Raw genomic sequence first — 14,386 nt, 5'->3', positions numbered from 1 at the left:
GAGGGGCAGAATGGAAACTCACATGCAGTCTCTGCTTGTACAGGTCTTCCTCAGTTTGTGTAATTTGTCTGATGGGACAGGGAATGGTTTGGCGGCCGGTCCACCAAGAGAGCTGCTTTCATCATAATTTATGTAATTCTGTATGGGCCATGACTTTCTTCTGGCCTTCACCCAACACACACACACTTCATTATTCCCATCCACACCTCATTCTCTCTCATCTTAATGAAGGTCAAACATCTCTGCTAGTTTAGATTTATCTGCACACATGTTTTCCCCATCTCATGACCTTGATCTTTCCCTAGAATCTTCCTCCAGTGTTTGTTTTCTTTCTCTCCTGGATCTTCAAGCTTTCTCACATGACTCATTTCCAAAATAATCCCAGAGCTGGGAAACAACTTTTGGTGTTTTAGCAGAATGAATTCTGACCTAGGGATTTTCTGCACCACCAACTAGGTTAGAGGAGTTGAAAATAAGTTGAGGTGGATAAATTATTACACAGGAAAAAATATCAAATCAATTTGCTTTGAAAGTGCATCACCAATGTTGTCTTAATGTCATGCAAATGGTTTGTGGCAGCTGAATGTGTGAATGCAAGAATCAGAACAATAATGTACTTCCTCTTTCCATGAATGCACTGACACCACTTACCTGCTGAAATGTGTTTAGAAACAGGAGAGAGCGGTACAATGAGAGACTCAACTTGTGTGTGTGTGTTGTAGGGGGTGGGAGGAGTAGAAATAAATAGAATATGGGTTTTTAAACTCAGATCACCTGTAAATCCCTAGTTCCAAAATTCACTAGCTTTTCCTTAGTTTTTCATCTTCCCTGACCTTCATGTAGTATTGGACATTGATCATTATCCCCCTCCTTCTTAACTGGTCCTCTCTCTTTAGGGTCAGGGACAATTGTTGCCTGGCTTCTCTCTTTGCTGTGTGGTTACTCCTGGGATACCCCAACAAGGACCTCACAGAAGAGTTGTCCTGAGCCTCCGTCCTTACTTCCACACTAAAACTCCAGCTACCATCTTTATGTAATGAAATCCCACTTCTGCATCTTTCCTTCCGGTATTCTGATCCAGTTCTGAATAGAAGCTACAGATTTATTTCTATTAATAGGACCAAATCAACTGACTTGTGTTTCATTTCTAGTAAATAGGTCCCTGCCTTAATCAGGTCTGGGACAGCCCCCCCACACACACTCTTCTAAACTAGGACATCTCTTTCCTTTTGACAGTGACCCTAGCTAGGGCTCCTGTTCCTGTAAAGGAATTCCTGATGGTCAAGGTCTGCCACCACTTGCCTCACTGTTCTATCTCTGTGAATACAGCTTCCCCTCCATGCTCTGTGCCATGTCCCATTGTCCTGATAGGACACTGTGCCTGGGAACTGAGTTGACAACTGTGCTGGGGCATGGAAGTCTCTATACGTCAGCTAAAACGAAATGGACTCTCTGACGCCATCTTAAGTTCATGTGGTCCTCTCAGACATACCCTTCCTGACTCCAATGGCTCCCTGTAAAGTAGGGCATCTCCTTCCAATCTTACCACTCCACAGTGGACTATAGCAGAAGTCTTCCTAATGCTGCCACTCCTTCCATCCCTCTGGGTAAAATCTCACTGCTGCCAGATTAGCTTTCCTGGGGTATGGCCCTTATCAGGGAATTACCTTGTTCAGCAAAGCATTTTGGCCAAAATCTTCTGATGAAACAACTTCCCTTTTTCTAAAACCTTCCATTTTCCTAATCTACACGCAGACATCTTTTTTTTTCCCTCTTTTTATCATTATAGCCTCTCCCTTGTGCCAGAGTTGATTGCATGAGGCATAAATACATGCATCAGTTTGAGTCAGTTCTCTCTCACAAATTTTGAGGAAGAAAAGAGAATGTTGGGTCAGTCCCTCTATATGGTTGGGTCCATGGTAAAGATGCTCAAGTCAGGGGTGCCTGGGTGGCTCAGTCTGTTAAGCGGCTGCCTTCGGCTCAGGTCATGATCTCAGGGTCCTGGGATCGAGCCCCGCATTGGGCTCCTTGTTCAGTGGGGAGCCTGCTTCTCCCTCTGTCTGCCTGCCTGCCACTCCCCCTGCTTGTGCGCTCTCTCTCTCTCTCTCTCTGTGTCAAATAAAGTCTTAAAAAAAAAAAAGAAAAAAAAAAGATGCTCAAGTCAGCTGGAAACTGACACAGAGTCATCCATCCCATGATTGTTACTCAAAGGATGTTTAAGAATAGCTTTGGAATGCCTGGGTGACTCAGTTGGTTAAGCATCTGACTCTTGATTTGTGGCTCAGGTCATGATCTTAGGGTCACGACATCGAGCCCTGAGTTGCGCTCTATACTGAGCGTCGAGCATACTTGAGGTCCTCCCTCTTCTTCTCCCTCTGCTCCTCCCCATCTTCTTAAAAAAAAAAGAATAGCTTTGACACAGGACAGAAATAATGAACGCTGTCAATTCTTGCTTGTGTGTTTCAAAATAAAATGACTTAACAATGGGACTATTTCTCCTTTTTTAATCCTCATATTGTGCCACTTACTTACATATATCATAGATCACTTCTATGACCTCAACATTGTTTGGACAGTCAGGAAGTTGGGAAGCATCCATCATCCAGTCACTAACTGCTAAAGAACTGCAGGGCACAAGGCACAGTGAGGACACAGAGTTGCATTAGACAAGGATGTTATGCACAAGAATCTTGCAGTATAGAATTGGGGAAATACGACAGTCATCCATATCAAATTCTATTTCCTTTAGCATATCTTAGTTCACCAAAGAAAGGAATCATGTCAAAAAAAAAGAAAACAAAATAAAACAAAACAAACAAAAAAACATTGTGTATTGGTAATCCCCACTTACCAACAGCCTATGGAAAGCGGGAGAAAATGGTAAATTGGGACAAAGATAACGGCAAAGTCTGTCATTAAGATTTCTGCCATTGATCAAAGCTATTCAAGAACTACAAACATCTGAAAGATCATATCCAATATCAAGATTTTAAAAATTCAAATAATTTCAATCCCTTAGTTTCTCATTCTTCATTGGATATACGTGTGTATCTGTTTAGGAACCAATTGAGACAAAAGGCTGAAATGTTACAGATTAATCTACTGAGACAGCCCCTGGCCTTTCACTGCTTTGTGAATTCTGAGTACCCCCCTTCTCTGAACCCCAGGAAAGTAGGCACCAAAACTGAAAGGAGATGCTTTCTAGTCAAAGCTCCAGGAGCCCTGGGAAACTAACTTCATAATCAAATGTTTATTTTCTCTTCTTCTATTGACACCCTCAGGATGAACCCTCAGGCGAAAGATTTTCCTTTTTTTGGGATTGCCAGTCCATACATCTTTAGCAACCCTGATGACCAGCCCCAAATAATTTTATTGGCCCCTTCAGTAGCCCTGGCCTCAATGTTCAGTTTGGGGGTAAAGAGAGGGACCATCCAGAGGGCCATTGGTTCTTGGGAATGTATCTATGAATAGCCTAGCTAGATAGGAAATTCTGCTACAGAAAATGGAGCATAGTTGTGGCCTATTAACGATGAGAAATCACAACACACATCTTCTTACAGGGGCATCACTGAGTTCCTGTGAGCCTTCATTCCCAGGGCCCTGAAAAGTGCACACACCTCTTTCAGAATGCAAGAGAAGGCTGCACTATTGTTATACCACATAACTCCTGATCAATGGTAACAGATGGAACACTTGGCAAGAATGGGCACAGCTGTGGCAGGGCCAGGACAAAAGAAGAAATACGTTGTTACATTCCAAGTAAGCACTTGTAATTATCTGCTTCTTTTTAATATGGGAAATGTCATTGTATCTGTCTTCTAAATACTGAAGACAAAGCACATTTATTTCCATCGAGGACTTCAAGATGTTATCCATCCTATGCAAAAAGACACCCACTGCCCCAAGTCCTATTCTTCTTAGTGTATTAATATCATTATGATGTGCCTGGTTTCTAGAAAGTACCATCAAAATTTCCTTTATTGGAAACATTTCTTTTTCTGAAGCTGTTACTCTGTGGATGAAACAAAAATAGTACTTTGAAAGAAGCTGTTATTTTTCCAGATAAGTTGCTTTTTTTCCCCCTTTTATTTGACACTATTATTCCTATCACAAAGAGGGTAGTGGGAAAAAAAAAATCAGAAAACCTGATTGTTAAGACTTCCCCTGCCATACAATGTTGAAGGAAATTTATTTAACCCCTCTGAGATGCATTTTGGAAAGAAAAAGAATAGCATTAGTTTCTTTAAAAATTTAGTTTGAGGATTAAATACAATCCTTATTTGTTACCCTTCTAACAGTGAGGCTGGTAACAGGTACCTATTAAGTATTTTTCAAACATATGATTTTAAACTTATTACTATGATAACTTCTACCATCTCTATTTCTATTAAGAATGTTTTAGGAGATGGTTGTGGCTCTTTCTTCATTGTGCTCTTTTTCCCCTTGATGACCTAAGATTTTGGTCCTATGAATCAGGTACACAGCCAAGCCAGTTGTGTGGGAAGAGCAGGGTCAGAGTCAACATTCCCAGGGATGGTTGGCTACCCTGTAACTCACTGACTCTGGACAGCCACCATAACGAAAGGATGCTATCTTTAGGGTCAAACAAGCCTAGCTAACAATGCTAGCTCTGTTATTCCCACCTCATCTCACCTTCTGGCTTCACTGTTCTGAGTTTGTGTTTCCTCAATTGCTTGATGGGGATGCTGAGATCTACTGTCTAAGCTGCTAGATGCATCATCTATATTAGAAGTCTAGCATCTTGCCTGGTGTATGCGTCCCCAGTCAATTCTGGCCACCACTGTTGATTGTGTTCATCTCAGCTTTATTTTGATTTTGTGCCCCAAGTCAGCTTCATTCCAGGTCTCTTGCTTCTGGACCTACAGATACATTCCCCCCCCACACATCACACACATACACCACACAGCACACACAGCAAACATTCCGTCACTCGTGACACAGCTCCAGACTCCAGCTCCCCACAAGCAAACCTCCATCAGTGTGCTGGTAGAACAGAGTCATTCCATCAGACAAGGGAGTCTCTCTGCCATATATAAGACCTAGCCTGCAATGTCCTAACATCCCAGCTTGGGGTTTGGTGTCCTGCCATCTTGGACAAATCTCCTGGGTGGAGACTCGATTAAGACCTGTGATGATCCCTCTCCCAGATTCCCCACTGCTCCAACCTGACTACTGACTGCTGCATCACCGGTGAGCTCCCCACAACCTCTGGATGTTGCCTCTCAAATTCTTCTGTGGTAGATCCTGAGGGAGTGGATGGGGTTGTGCTATGGACATTGATGGAACTAATCTATTTAAAATGGAGTTACTCAATTTATCCCTAAGTTGGTGGTGTCCTGAAAAATAGAAATCTCACTAACAAAGATTCATCAACCACATTTTTCAAACTTAATCAATCTGCTTAATATAATACCAATTTCTAATGTACTACTGGTTAAAATAAATTTCCCAGTATCTACTTAAACTTCCTCATCTTCAGAAGTAAGGAATGTTGCCTGAATTATAAAATATATAATTTATTTCCTCACTTTTCCTTTATTAAAAAGTAAACAACACTAACATTTATGAATTTACTATGTGCCAAGCCCAGAACAAGTCTAAGAGTCTCACATAGATTACCTCATTTACTCCTCACAAGAAGTACATAAAGCAGGGCATCTGGATGGCTCAGTCAGTTGAGTGTCCTACTCTTGATTTCACCTCAGGTCATGATCTCAGGGTTGTGAGATCAAGCCCCGCATTGGGCTCTGCTTGAGATTCTCCCCTCTTCCTCTGCCCCTCTCCCACCACTTGCTTGGGTTCTCTCTCTCTCTCTCTTTCTTGCTCTAAAAAAAAAAGAAAGAAGTACATAAAGCAAATATTAACATCATCCCCGTTTTAGAGATGAGCAAACTGTTGGTAACCACAGGGCCAATTTTTATTAATTATAACTCCATATATTTCAGGTATGACCACATCAACTTTGAGTTCAATACCAATGAAAGCCATTCATTTAATTACCATTTTCTTACATTTCTTCTGAAAGTTGATGTTCACAGATACACAAATGAATGTGCAAAACTTAGACAAAAATGCAGTCTGTTTCTGACCCCAAATCCCCATATTTGATACCTAAGGGTTCTTGAAAACGTAGGTTTGTAAGGTTATTATAAATGTGTTGCTCAACAATTTTGTGCATGCCGTGTGAGGTGGACAGGCTCTGTCCAGTGACAAAGCTATGACAATGACTCTTTTTTTGTATAGGACAATGTGGCCAGCAAGAGACAGAGCCGAGCTCAAGAGCCTCTGCCTGCTTATGGCCGGGAGCCACCAAACCAATGACACCTACTCCCTGCAGCCAGACCTCACTGATCATGCGGGGATGAAATGACATCTAGGAAGTCCTCAAGGGAAAATATATTGAGAGAAGGAAAGACTGCAGGGCATAGGCAACATTCCTGTTGTTCTCGGTTTCCAAAAAGTATTCACGGGCTAGGTGAATAAAGAGGAAATGGGAAGTGAACAGTGTTACAAAGAGCACGTTAACCGAAAGGTCTCTTTTCCTGGCTGATGCTTCAGATGCAGGAATAAATGGCCTCTCCTGGGCAGGCATCTCAGAGAAATAGCAAATACTGTTCACCCTGAGACCACCTGACTGGATCAAGTGGTTTGAAAAATGAACCTGGCAATGGTGGCAGGAAAAATGCTGCACAGAATAACGGAGCTACTTGAAATCAACTTGGTCCTCAGAGCAATATAATTAAGACATGAGAGATGCCCAGTACTCTGGACAAAGACAGAAACATAGTGGTTACCAAGGGCCCTAGATGTCCCTACAGGGAAGGGAAGTAAGCAAAGCCACCTTAGGACTTCACAGAGAGCTAACTGCACTGCAGGGGAAGCACAGAGACACTATGAGAATAGGTTTATATGTGGAAATAGCAACGGGGCCGGGGGGAGGGAAGAGAGAGAGAGATTCTATTCAAAAGTCACAATCCCGTAGGAAAGGAGACAAATTGGATCCTTATGCCAAAAAATACAAGAGCGTGAAAATGCATAGCCCAGAAATGCCCCTCTGTGGGGGACGCAGAGCACAGGAACATATGATAAATTGTGTGTCCAAGTACTATCTTGCTATTGGCCAGGACACTGGACAGTGTGTCTGTATGGACCTCAGAGGTTATGTACTAGAAAACCCCATGAGCTGCCTGGATAACAAACACCTCCAAGCCTGTCACTAGTTCTTATTAATCTGTTCTCCTCCAGAAACTGGTCATTTCTGTACCAGGAAGTGTTTCTTGGGGTACTGAGAAACAGAAGGTTTTCCCTTGTAAGTTCCTGCTTTTCCCTTCGTATCTCTCCCGTCTGACCAGGAGGCTGATTATATATATATACATATATATTTTTTTTTTTTTTCAAATCATGCACTCCTTGCTTAAAATGGTACAGGAAATGCTTTTACTCTCCCTTGCCCATTATGTGTGGATGCAGCAGAAACCCATCAGCCCTTCCACCCACCTGCTCTGACCACTTAACTCATAACACGGCATTCATCCTTCATGAGTGCTCTGTGGCCCCTCAAATCCTCCAGGGCAGATGCAATCAAATCCCGGACACGTGGGTGGAAAGCACTTCAAGGACCCATTCCTTGAACCTGGCAGCCAGATACACTAGAATATTCACCAGAAGACAAGCGGGACTGAGACCATTACAGGAGACCAGACTGCATCGTCCCAGTGGTGCCTGAAAGGAAACCAAAAGCCTCAACACATTTGAAAACGAAAGTGCAGAATAAATCAATATATTTGAACTCACAGTTCAAGGTTATTCATTCAGCCGAAATCTCTGGCACATTTCAAGTTTCTTTTCTTTAAGTTCACAGAGTTATGCATTTGAAATTTGAAAAAAAGGTCAAGCTTTACATTTTCACAGAAGGTGGCAAGTCTGTGGAGTAATCGCTATTTGGGATTACAGATTTTGTACCGTTTATTCAGAAGACTTTATTTTTATTCTACTTTGTCCCAGAGTTGGTGAGAAGATTGAAATGTTTCAGTGTGATCCAGAGCTCATAATTGTGCTGCATATTAGTCTCTTTGGGATGCGTGAATCAAGTCTTCCTTGTAGTAAGTCAAACCTTAAGTCACATCCTCCTTTTGATTTATCTTGACTTGTTCTTTCACGCGAAAGGCAGCTTGAGGACACGGGCAGGATAAATCATCCCCTTTGGATAGAGCCAAAGACTCTCCAGGCCAAAAACTTCTCTCCCAGCTGCCTTTCTGATAAATGCAAAAAAAAAAAAAAAACCTCTTTCCGGGACGATCAAAACACAAGCATCTTTTATCCACCGACTTTGCCGCACAGGTGAGGTTATCAGCGTAGCTATAACTGAAACAAGAGTGTCTCCATCATGAGCACTGGCTAGGGCTCTTTTGAAGGGAGAGGGGGTCAGGAGACCTAGTGTGTGTCTTACCTGATCCCAGGAGGGCTGGCTCTGTGGCTGGTTCTGCTGGCTCTGGAGGAAACCGCGGTAGCTATCCACCAAGAGGTGATGGCCGAGGCTGTGTCTTTTGGAACTGGAATGGCTGAAAATCTTAGCTCTCTGTGCCTCAGTTTGCTCATCTGTAAAATGAGGATTAAAACCGAAAGGTTTGTTTTGAAGGATAGCTAAGTTGCAAAGCATGAAGAACGGTAATGAGCACGTGATAAAATGCTGCTTAAATATTGTTATCATCCTCCTCACGTTCATCAGCATTCCCATTAAAGCCAGTACAGACAATATATATTAAGAAGATTTTAAATGCAAATATTAAAATCCAGAAAGGTTAACTAATTCAGAACCCTGAAGACAACCAAAAAGAAATGACAATGATCCAAGAAGGGTAAGGTGAGGTGGAAATTAACTGAAGACAGAAATACCATATTGAGAAACTAGATTTTTTTTTTTTTTTACTTAAAAGATAATCAGTCAGGGATTAGGAGACCTGGGGCGTCAGCCCCACACCGCCAGAGCTGAATGGTCACAATGACATAACTCAGTTCATCTTTGAAATGCCTTTCTGCCTCATAGAATTGTAACGGGGATTCTACAATATAAAAAATGGGAAATATCTGAAAATTATACAGCACTATGGAAATAATTATGATAGCTAATATTTATTGTGAGTTTAATTTTCTAAGAGCCTGCTAATTTTCTAAACCCGTTTCCCATGTTAATTAATTTTATGGTCACAACATTGCAATGAAACAGGATTATTACTCTCCCCATTAAACAGATGAATCCCTGGGGGCCTGAATGGCATGTCCAAGGCCACACTGGTAACAAGTCCAACGGGTATTTCAACACATCTGCCTCCAGGCTCTGGGCCCCAACCGCTGCACAAACTGCCTATAAGATCAATCGGTTGATTGACTGATCAATTCCACCAATGTGCATTGAGCTATCATGCACCAGGCACTGTCGCGGGCACGGGGATTCAGCAGTGACCATGAGTGACAAGCATTGCCCTCAAGGATACTGCTTTGTAATATAGGAAACTGACAAAAAATTAACTATAATGGCAGATGGCAGAGGCAGTAAGAAGAAAAATAAAGCAAGGCAAAGGGGCCAAATAGTCACAGGGCAGAGACCTGCTTGGACAGCTCTAGCTGCATGAGATGATCTGGTGACACACACCCATTGGTCAGAGAGGCAGCAGGAATGGGAGGCAGGAATGGTCAGAATGCTGACAATGGCTACCTGCCTGTTTGTACATGGCATCTGCAGGAGGAAGTTGGATAAAACAGTCACAGGACAGGAGGGGCAAGGGGGTTCCAGGGAGAGGGGTCAGCAAGTGAAGGTGCTATGGGGGCCAAGAAGGCAGATAGGCAGGTAGGGCACAAGCTTCATGAGCAAGGGACAAGAGATAGGCAAAGGTGGCCAGGGTCCAGACTGTGTGTGGCAGGCACACCATGATGTGGAATGCTGTCATGGAGCGTGATGGAGCCGTCAATTCGTATAGGCATCCACACACCACAGGTAAGGGGGTATGATGTCATGTCTTACATACAAGCTCACGAAGAAAGAATCCACCTAACCAGACCACGCGTTGTACCAGCAGGGAAGCCAGTCCGAGTTAATAGACACACCCAGTGCCACATTATAGTGTATAGGCTGCTGAATCGCCAACTTTGATGGAAATCAGGCTGTCCCTGCTGAACACTATTCACCTACAAAATGATCTGCAAAGGTATGATTTTATTATCCAAAAAAACTCTTAGAATATATTGGTAAACAAGTGTCCAAGTCATGATATGATTTCCAAACAGCTTTGTGTAGAACTACTCAGAAGCAGTCATTGGAATTACAGTTGGTTAGTGAATTAACAAACTTTTATCCATTTTTCTGTTGTGTATAGTTGTCAAGTGAGAATAGCCCATCATTTATCAAAGACCCAGAAAACGCTTCCAATACAATTGATTTACTTTCTCAATAAGAAAGGTCAGTGTCTTTGGATGTTAACAACATCTGAAAGTATCCATCTAATTAGACCTTAAAAAATCTGTAAGAAGAATTCATTTTATCTACCTGTCATTTGAATTTCAATTGTTGAACTTTCTAACAAATGAAAAGCAACTGATAAAGTTACCCAGCAAATAAGATCAACAATGTCAAATGCTGATGCCATCAGTCAGAAGCAGCAGAAAGCATCATGGCTGCTTCATTCAGTGGGCCCCCCAGGGTCTCACCACCAGGGTGTGTGCTTGGCTGTGACCTTGACTCCAGCACTTAGAACAAATGAGTCCGGCTTTGCATGTCAGCCCAGAGTAAATAAAGAACTGTATGTTAAGCTCACAGACACCGCCCACTGATGCCATCAGCACATTCACAGGGCTTCCTGGGTGAGATGGTCTCCAACACGCACAGGCTCAACTGAACAAGAGTAAGGTTAATAAATAGGAGGGGGACAGGAATTATCAGAATGCTGTTAAGGGCTGAGACCCTCCCTTGTGTGGTGTCTATGGGAGGTAATTGGGTAAAATAAGTTTCCCCAGCATGGAGAAAGGGACACTGAGGCACTCTCCTACTGCCAGTGTGTGCTTGTGTGTGTGCTTGGACAGGGTGGAGGTGAGGGAGAGAGAGCTCAGCCTACAGTCTACCTCCCCAATATTTTTCCTAGAAATCTCTCTCGGCATTCAGGATTCCAATATAACGCCCTGCTCTGGCTTACAGACCGCCCGCATTCAAATCCCAGTTCCAGCCCTTGTGAGCAGTGACTTTCAGCAGTTAAACTACCACCCTGCCCCATGGCTTCTGCCCCATCTATAAAAGAGATGGATAATAAATAAGCTTCACAGGGTTGTTGGAGGAATCAGGTGAATTAAAATATGTCACTCAACCAGATTGCTGCAGGCACATGGGAAGTGCTCACTAAATGTAAGATCTAGGACCATATAAAGGAGCTTAAGTTATGCTGGATGAAGTAAGAACCTGCATGCAAAATATGGTGCACCTGGGGAGCTTATTCAGTTAAGAATCTGACTCTTGATTCCTGCTCGGGTCATGATCTCAGGGTCATGGGATTGAGCCCTGCACGAGGCTCTGCAATGGGTGCAGCTTGCTTGAGATTCTCTCTCTCCCTTTCTCTCTGCTCCTCCCTCCCCCATTCATGCAAGTGCAAGTATGCATGCATGTGCTCGCTCTCAAAATAAATAAATAAATAATATATATATATATACAAATAAAATATTTAAAAATAAATAAACTGCAGAAATATTACAAAAGAGATGCATGGACATAAAGTAGCATTACTTTTCAGCTGAAGATAGTAGGGACATCTTCAACATTTGAGCTAAGCCTTAAAGGATATGCTGAAAGTCAATAGCAGAGTTAGTGTCAGGCCATTTGGGGTAGAGGAAGGGCTTGAATGAGAGGGTTTCTACCGGGAACATTTTATATAGATCTCAGCCGGTTTGACTCAATCATGGGATTTGTCCTGATGGCAATATTAACTAACATTAGAACTGTTACGGTGGGCGAAATGTCTTTGCAAACTGCTTTATATATACATTAATCTGTTTAACTTCAAACTGCCCCATAACATAGGTACTATTATTGTCCTCATTTTACACATGAAGAACTAGAGCCCAGAGAGGCTTAGTAATCTGTCAAGGCTTACAGTTAACATTTGGTGGAGCTGGGGTTCAAATGAAGGGAGCCTGGGTCCAGCCACTGTGCTCTTTGCACTAGACTCCATTACCTCCGAAACAGTCAAAAACAGCACTAAAAATTCTTTAGAATCTGCATCTCCTGATAATTTGTCTATAAAGACCATCTCATTTGGGGTAGGAGAAAAGGCACTAAAGTATCCTTGGGAAAAGTACTGAAAACCAGGTGTGTGTTTTTTAGACTCTGAAATAAGGGTGTTGCTCTACCAGTTCCATTTTCTTCCTTATGCAGATGCATTTTGCATAAAGAGTGATGATTAGCAAATACATGTGTCATTGGTGCTTCTACCCTTGAGGATATATTACTGTCATCAAATTGAGTATTTAAAAGCTGCTAGGAAGTCTTTGATTGAGCTGTAATCAGGTTCAAATAAATAAGACAACTCTGCTCCTACGCAAGCTATTGACTTGGAAAAGGGCCTCCCACTTGTCTACAAAATGACCCACATTCTGGATTTTTCAACTTTTGTCCTGACATGCTTTAGCTTGTTCTTCTGTCTTCATATAGTTACCTGAAAGTTAAATCTAAAGGCTCAGCTGGATCAGATTATATATTTTAGGAGGAGTCTTCACAGGAGCTGCTATAAACCTCATTTACATCACCTCAGGGGACATATCCAGTGACATAAGGTCACTAATAGTGATGCTGAGATTAATCACTGGGTTAAGCCAGTGACAGACAGGCCTCTCCATTGAAGTTGCATTGCAACCCTCAGGACTAGTAATGATATGTGAAATAATAAATTTGCACAATGTGAATACTTCATTTTCTGACAAACTTTCAAATAATAACTTTGCCCCCTTTGATGATATTGTCTGAATCAATTATTCCATTAGGATTCATAAATCCAGTAATTCCTTTTGTATAAAGAGCTTTTGCTTCAGAAATTGACATTTTGGTTACCTTGACATACAGTTGTATTGGAAAGGCAGTTTAATGCTTATTTTTTTCCTTCAAATTTACAATTTTCAAAGAAAGGATTTGGTGTAATAATCACCTCAAATAGTGTCAGATACATTTTGTTAATTTGTGTGTGTGTGGCTTTCCATTTGGTGAATATAATTGTAGAATTAATAGTGAACACACATACACAGGGATAGATTTTTTTGTTTCCATCAGTGTGATCATCATTTTTGGGAGATGTGCTTCAATTGTGTCAATTTTGACCCACAGAATCTCCTTCAAGTTGATTCGGAGATTGTCAGAACCTTATTCAGTTTTGAGGACTTCCTTGCTTCTGAGGACAGCAGGGTTCTCTCTAAATTGAAAGAGACAGAAGAGACCTCACCTTCTGGAAAAATGAAACAGACACACTTCTCCCTATCCTTCCTATACAACTAAAATTAGTCTCAGCTAACTTTAAGTACAATTAATACTACTGGATATCATATACAAAACAGACATAGAACTACCCTATGATCCAGCAAACACACTACTGGATATTGACCCAAATAATACAAAAAACTAATTCGAAGGGAAACATGCATGCTGATGTTTATAGTAGCATCATCTATAATAACTAAATTATGGAAAAAGCCCAAGTGTCCATCAACTAATGAGTGGATAATGGATGAAGATGTGGGGTGTGTGTGTGTGTGTGTGTGTGTGTGTGTGTGAGATGGACTATTATTCAGCCAAGTGAAAATAAGTCAGTCAGAGAAAGACAAATAGCATATGATTTCACTCATATGTGGAATTTAAGAAACAAAACAAATGAGCAAAGGGAAATAGAGAGGGGCAAACCAAGAAACAGACTCCTAACTATAGAAAACAAATTGATGGTTACTAGAGGGGAGGTGGTGGAGGATAGAGGAATATGTAATGGGGATTATGGAGTTCACTTGCTGTGATGAGCACTGGGTGTTGTATGGAAGTGTTGAATCAGTATATTGTACATCTGAAACTAATATTACACTGTATGCTAACTAATGAATTAAAACAAAAACTTAAAATAATAATAAAAATGTAAATCACAACTGGAAAAAAAGTTTCCTGGATATCATATACAAAACAGGTATAAGAAGACTCTAAAAGGTGTAGAGAAGGCAATCTGCCCAGGGATCTCAGGACTCAAGGAACTGCACAGTGGTAATTTCTTTAGGTTTTCTTTTTACATCATAATATTCCAGACAGCAGCAAATCAGAAATGTGAAGAGGCATGAACAAAACAATAAAAATCTG

Source organism: Halichoerus grypus, chromosome 12 (assembly GCF_964656455.1).
Source record: "Halichoerus grypus chromosome 12, mHalGry1.hap1.1, whole genome shotgun sequence".
Classification (NCBI taxonomy): Eukaryota; Metazoa; Chordata; class Mammalia; order Carnivora; family Phocidae; genus Halichoerus; species Halichoerus grypus.
This window is presented reverse-complemented; position numbering follows the sequence as displayed.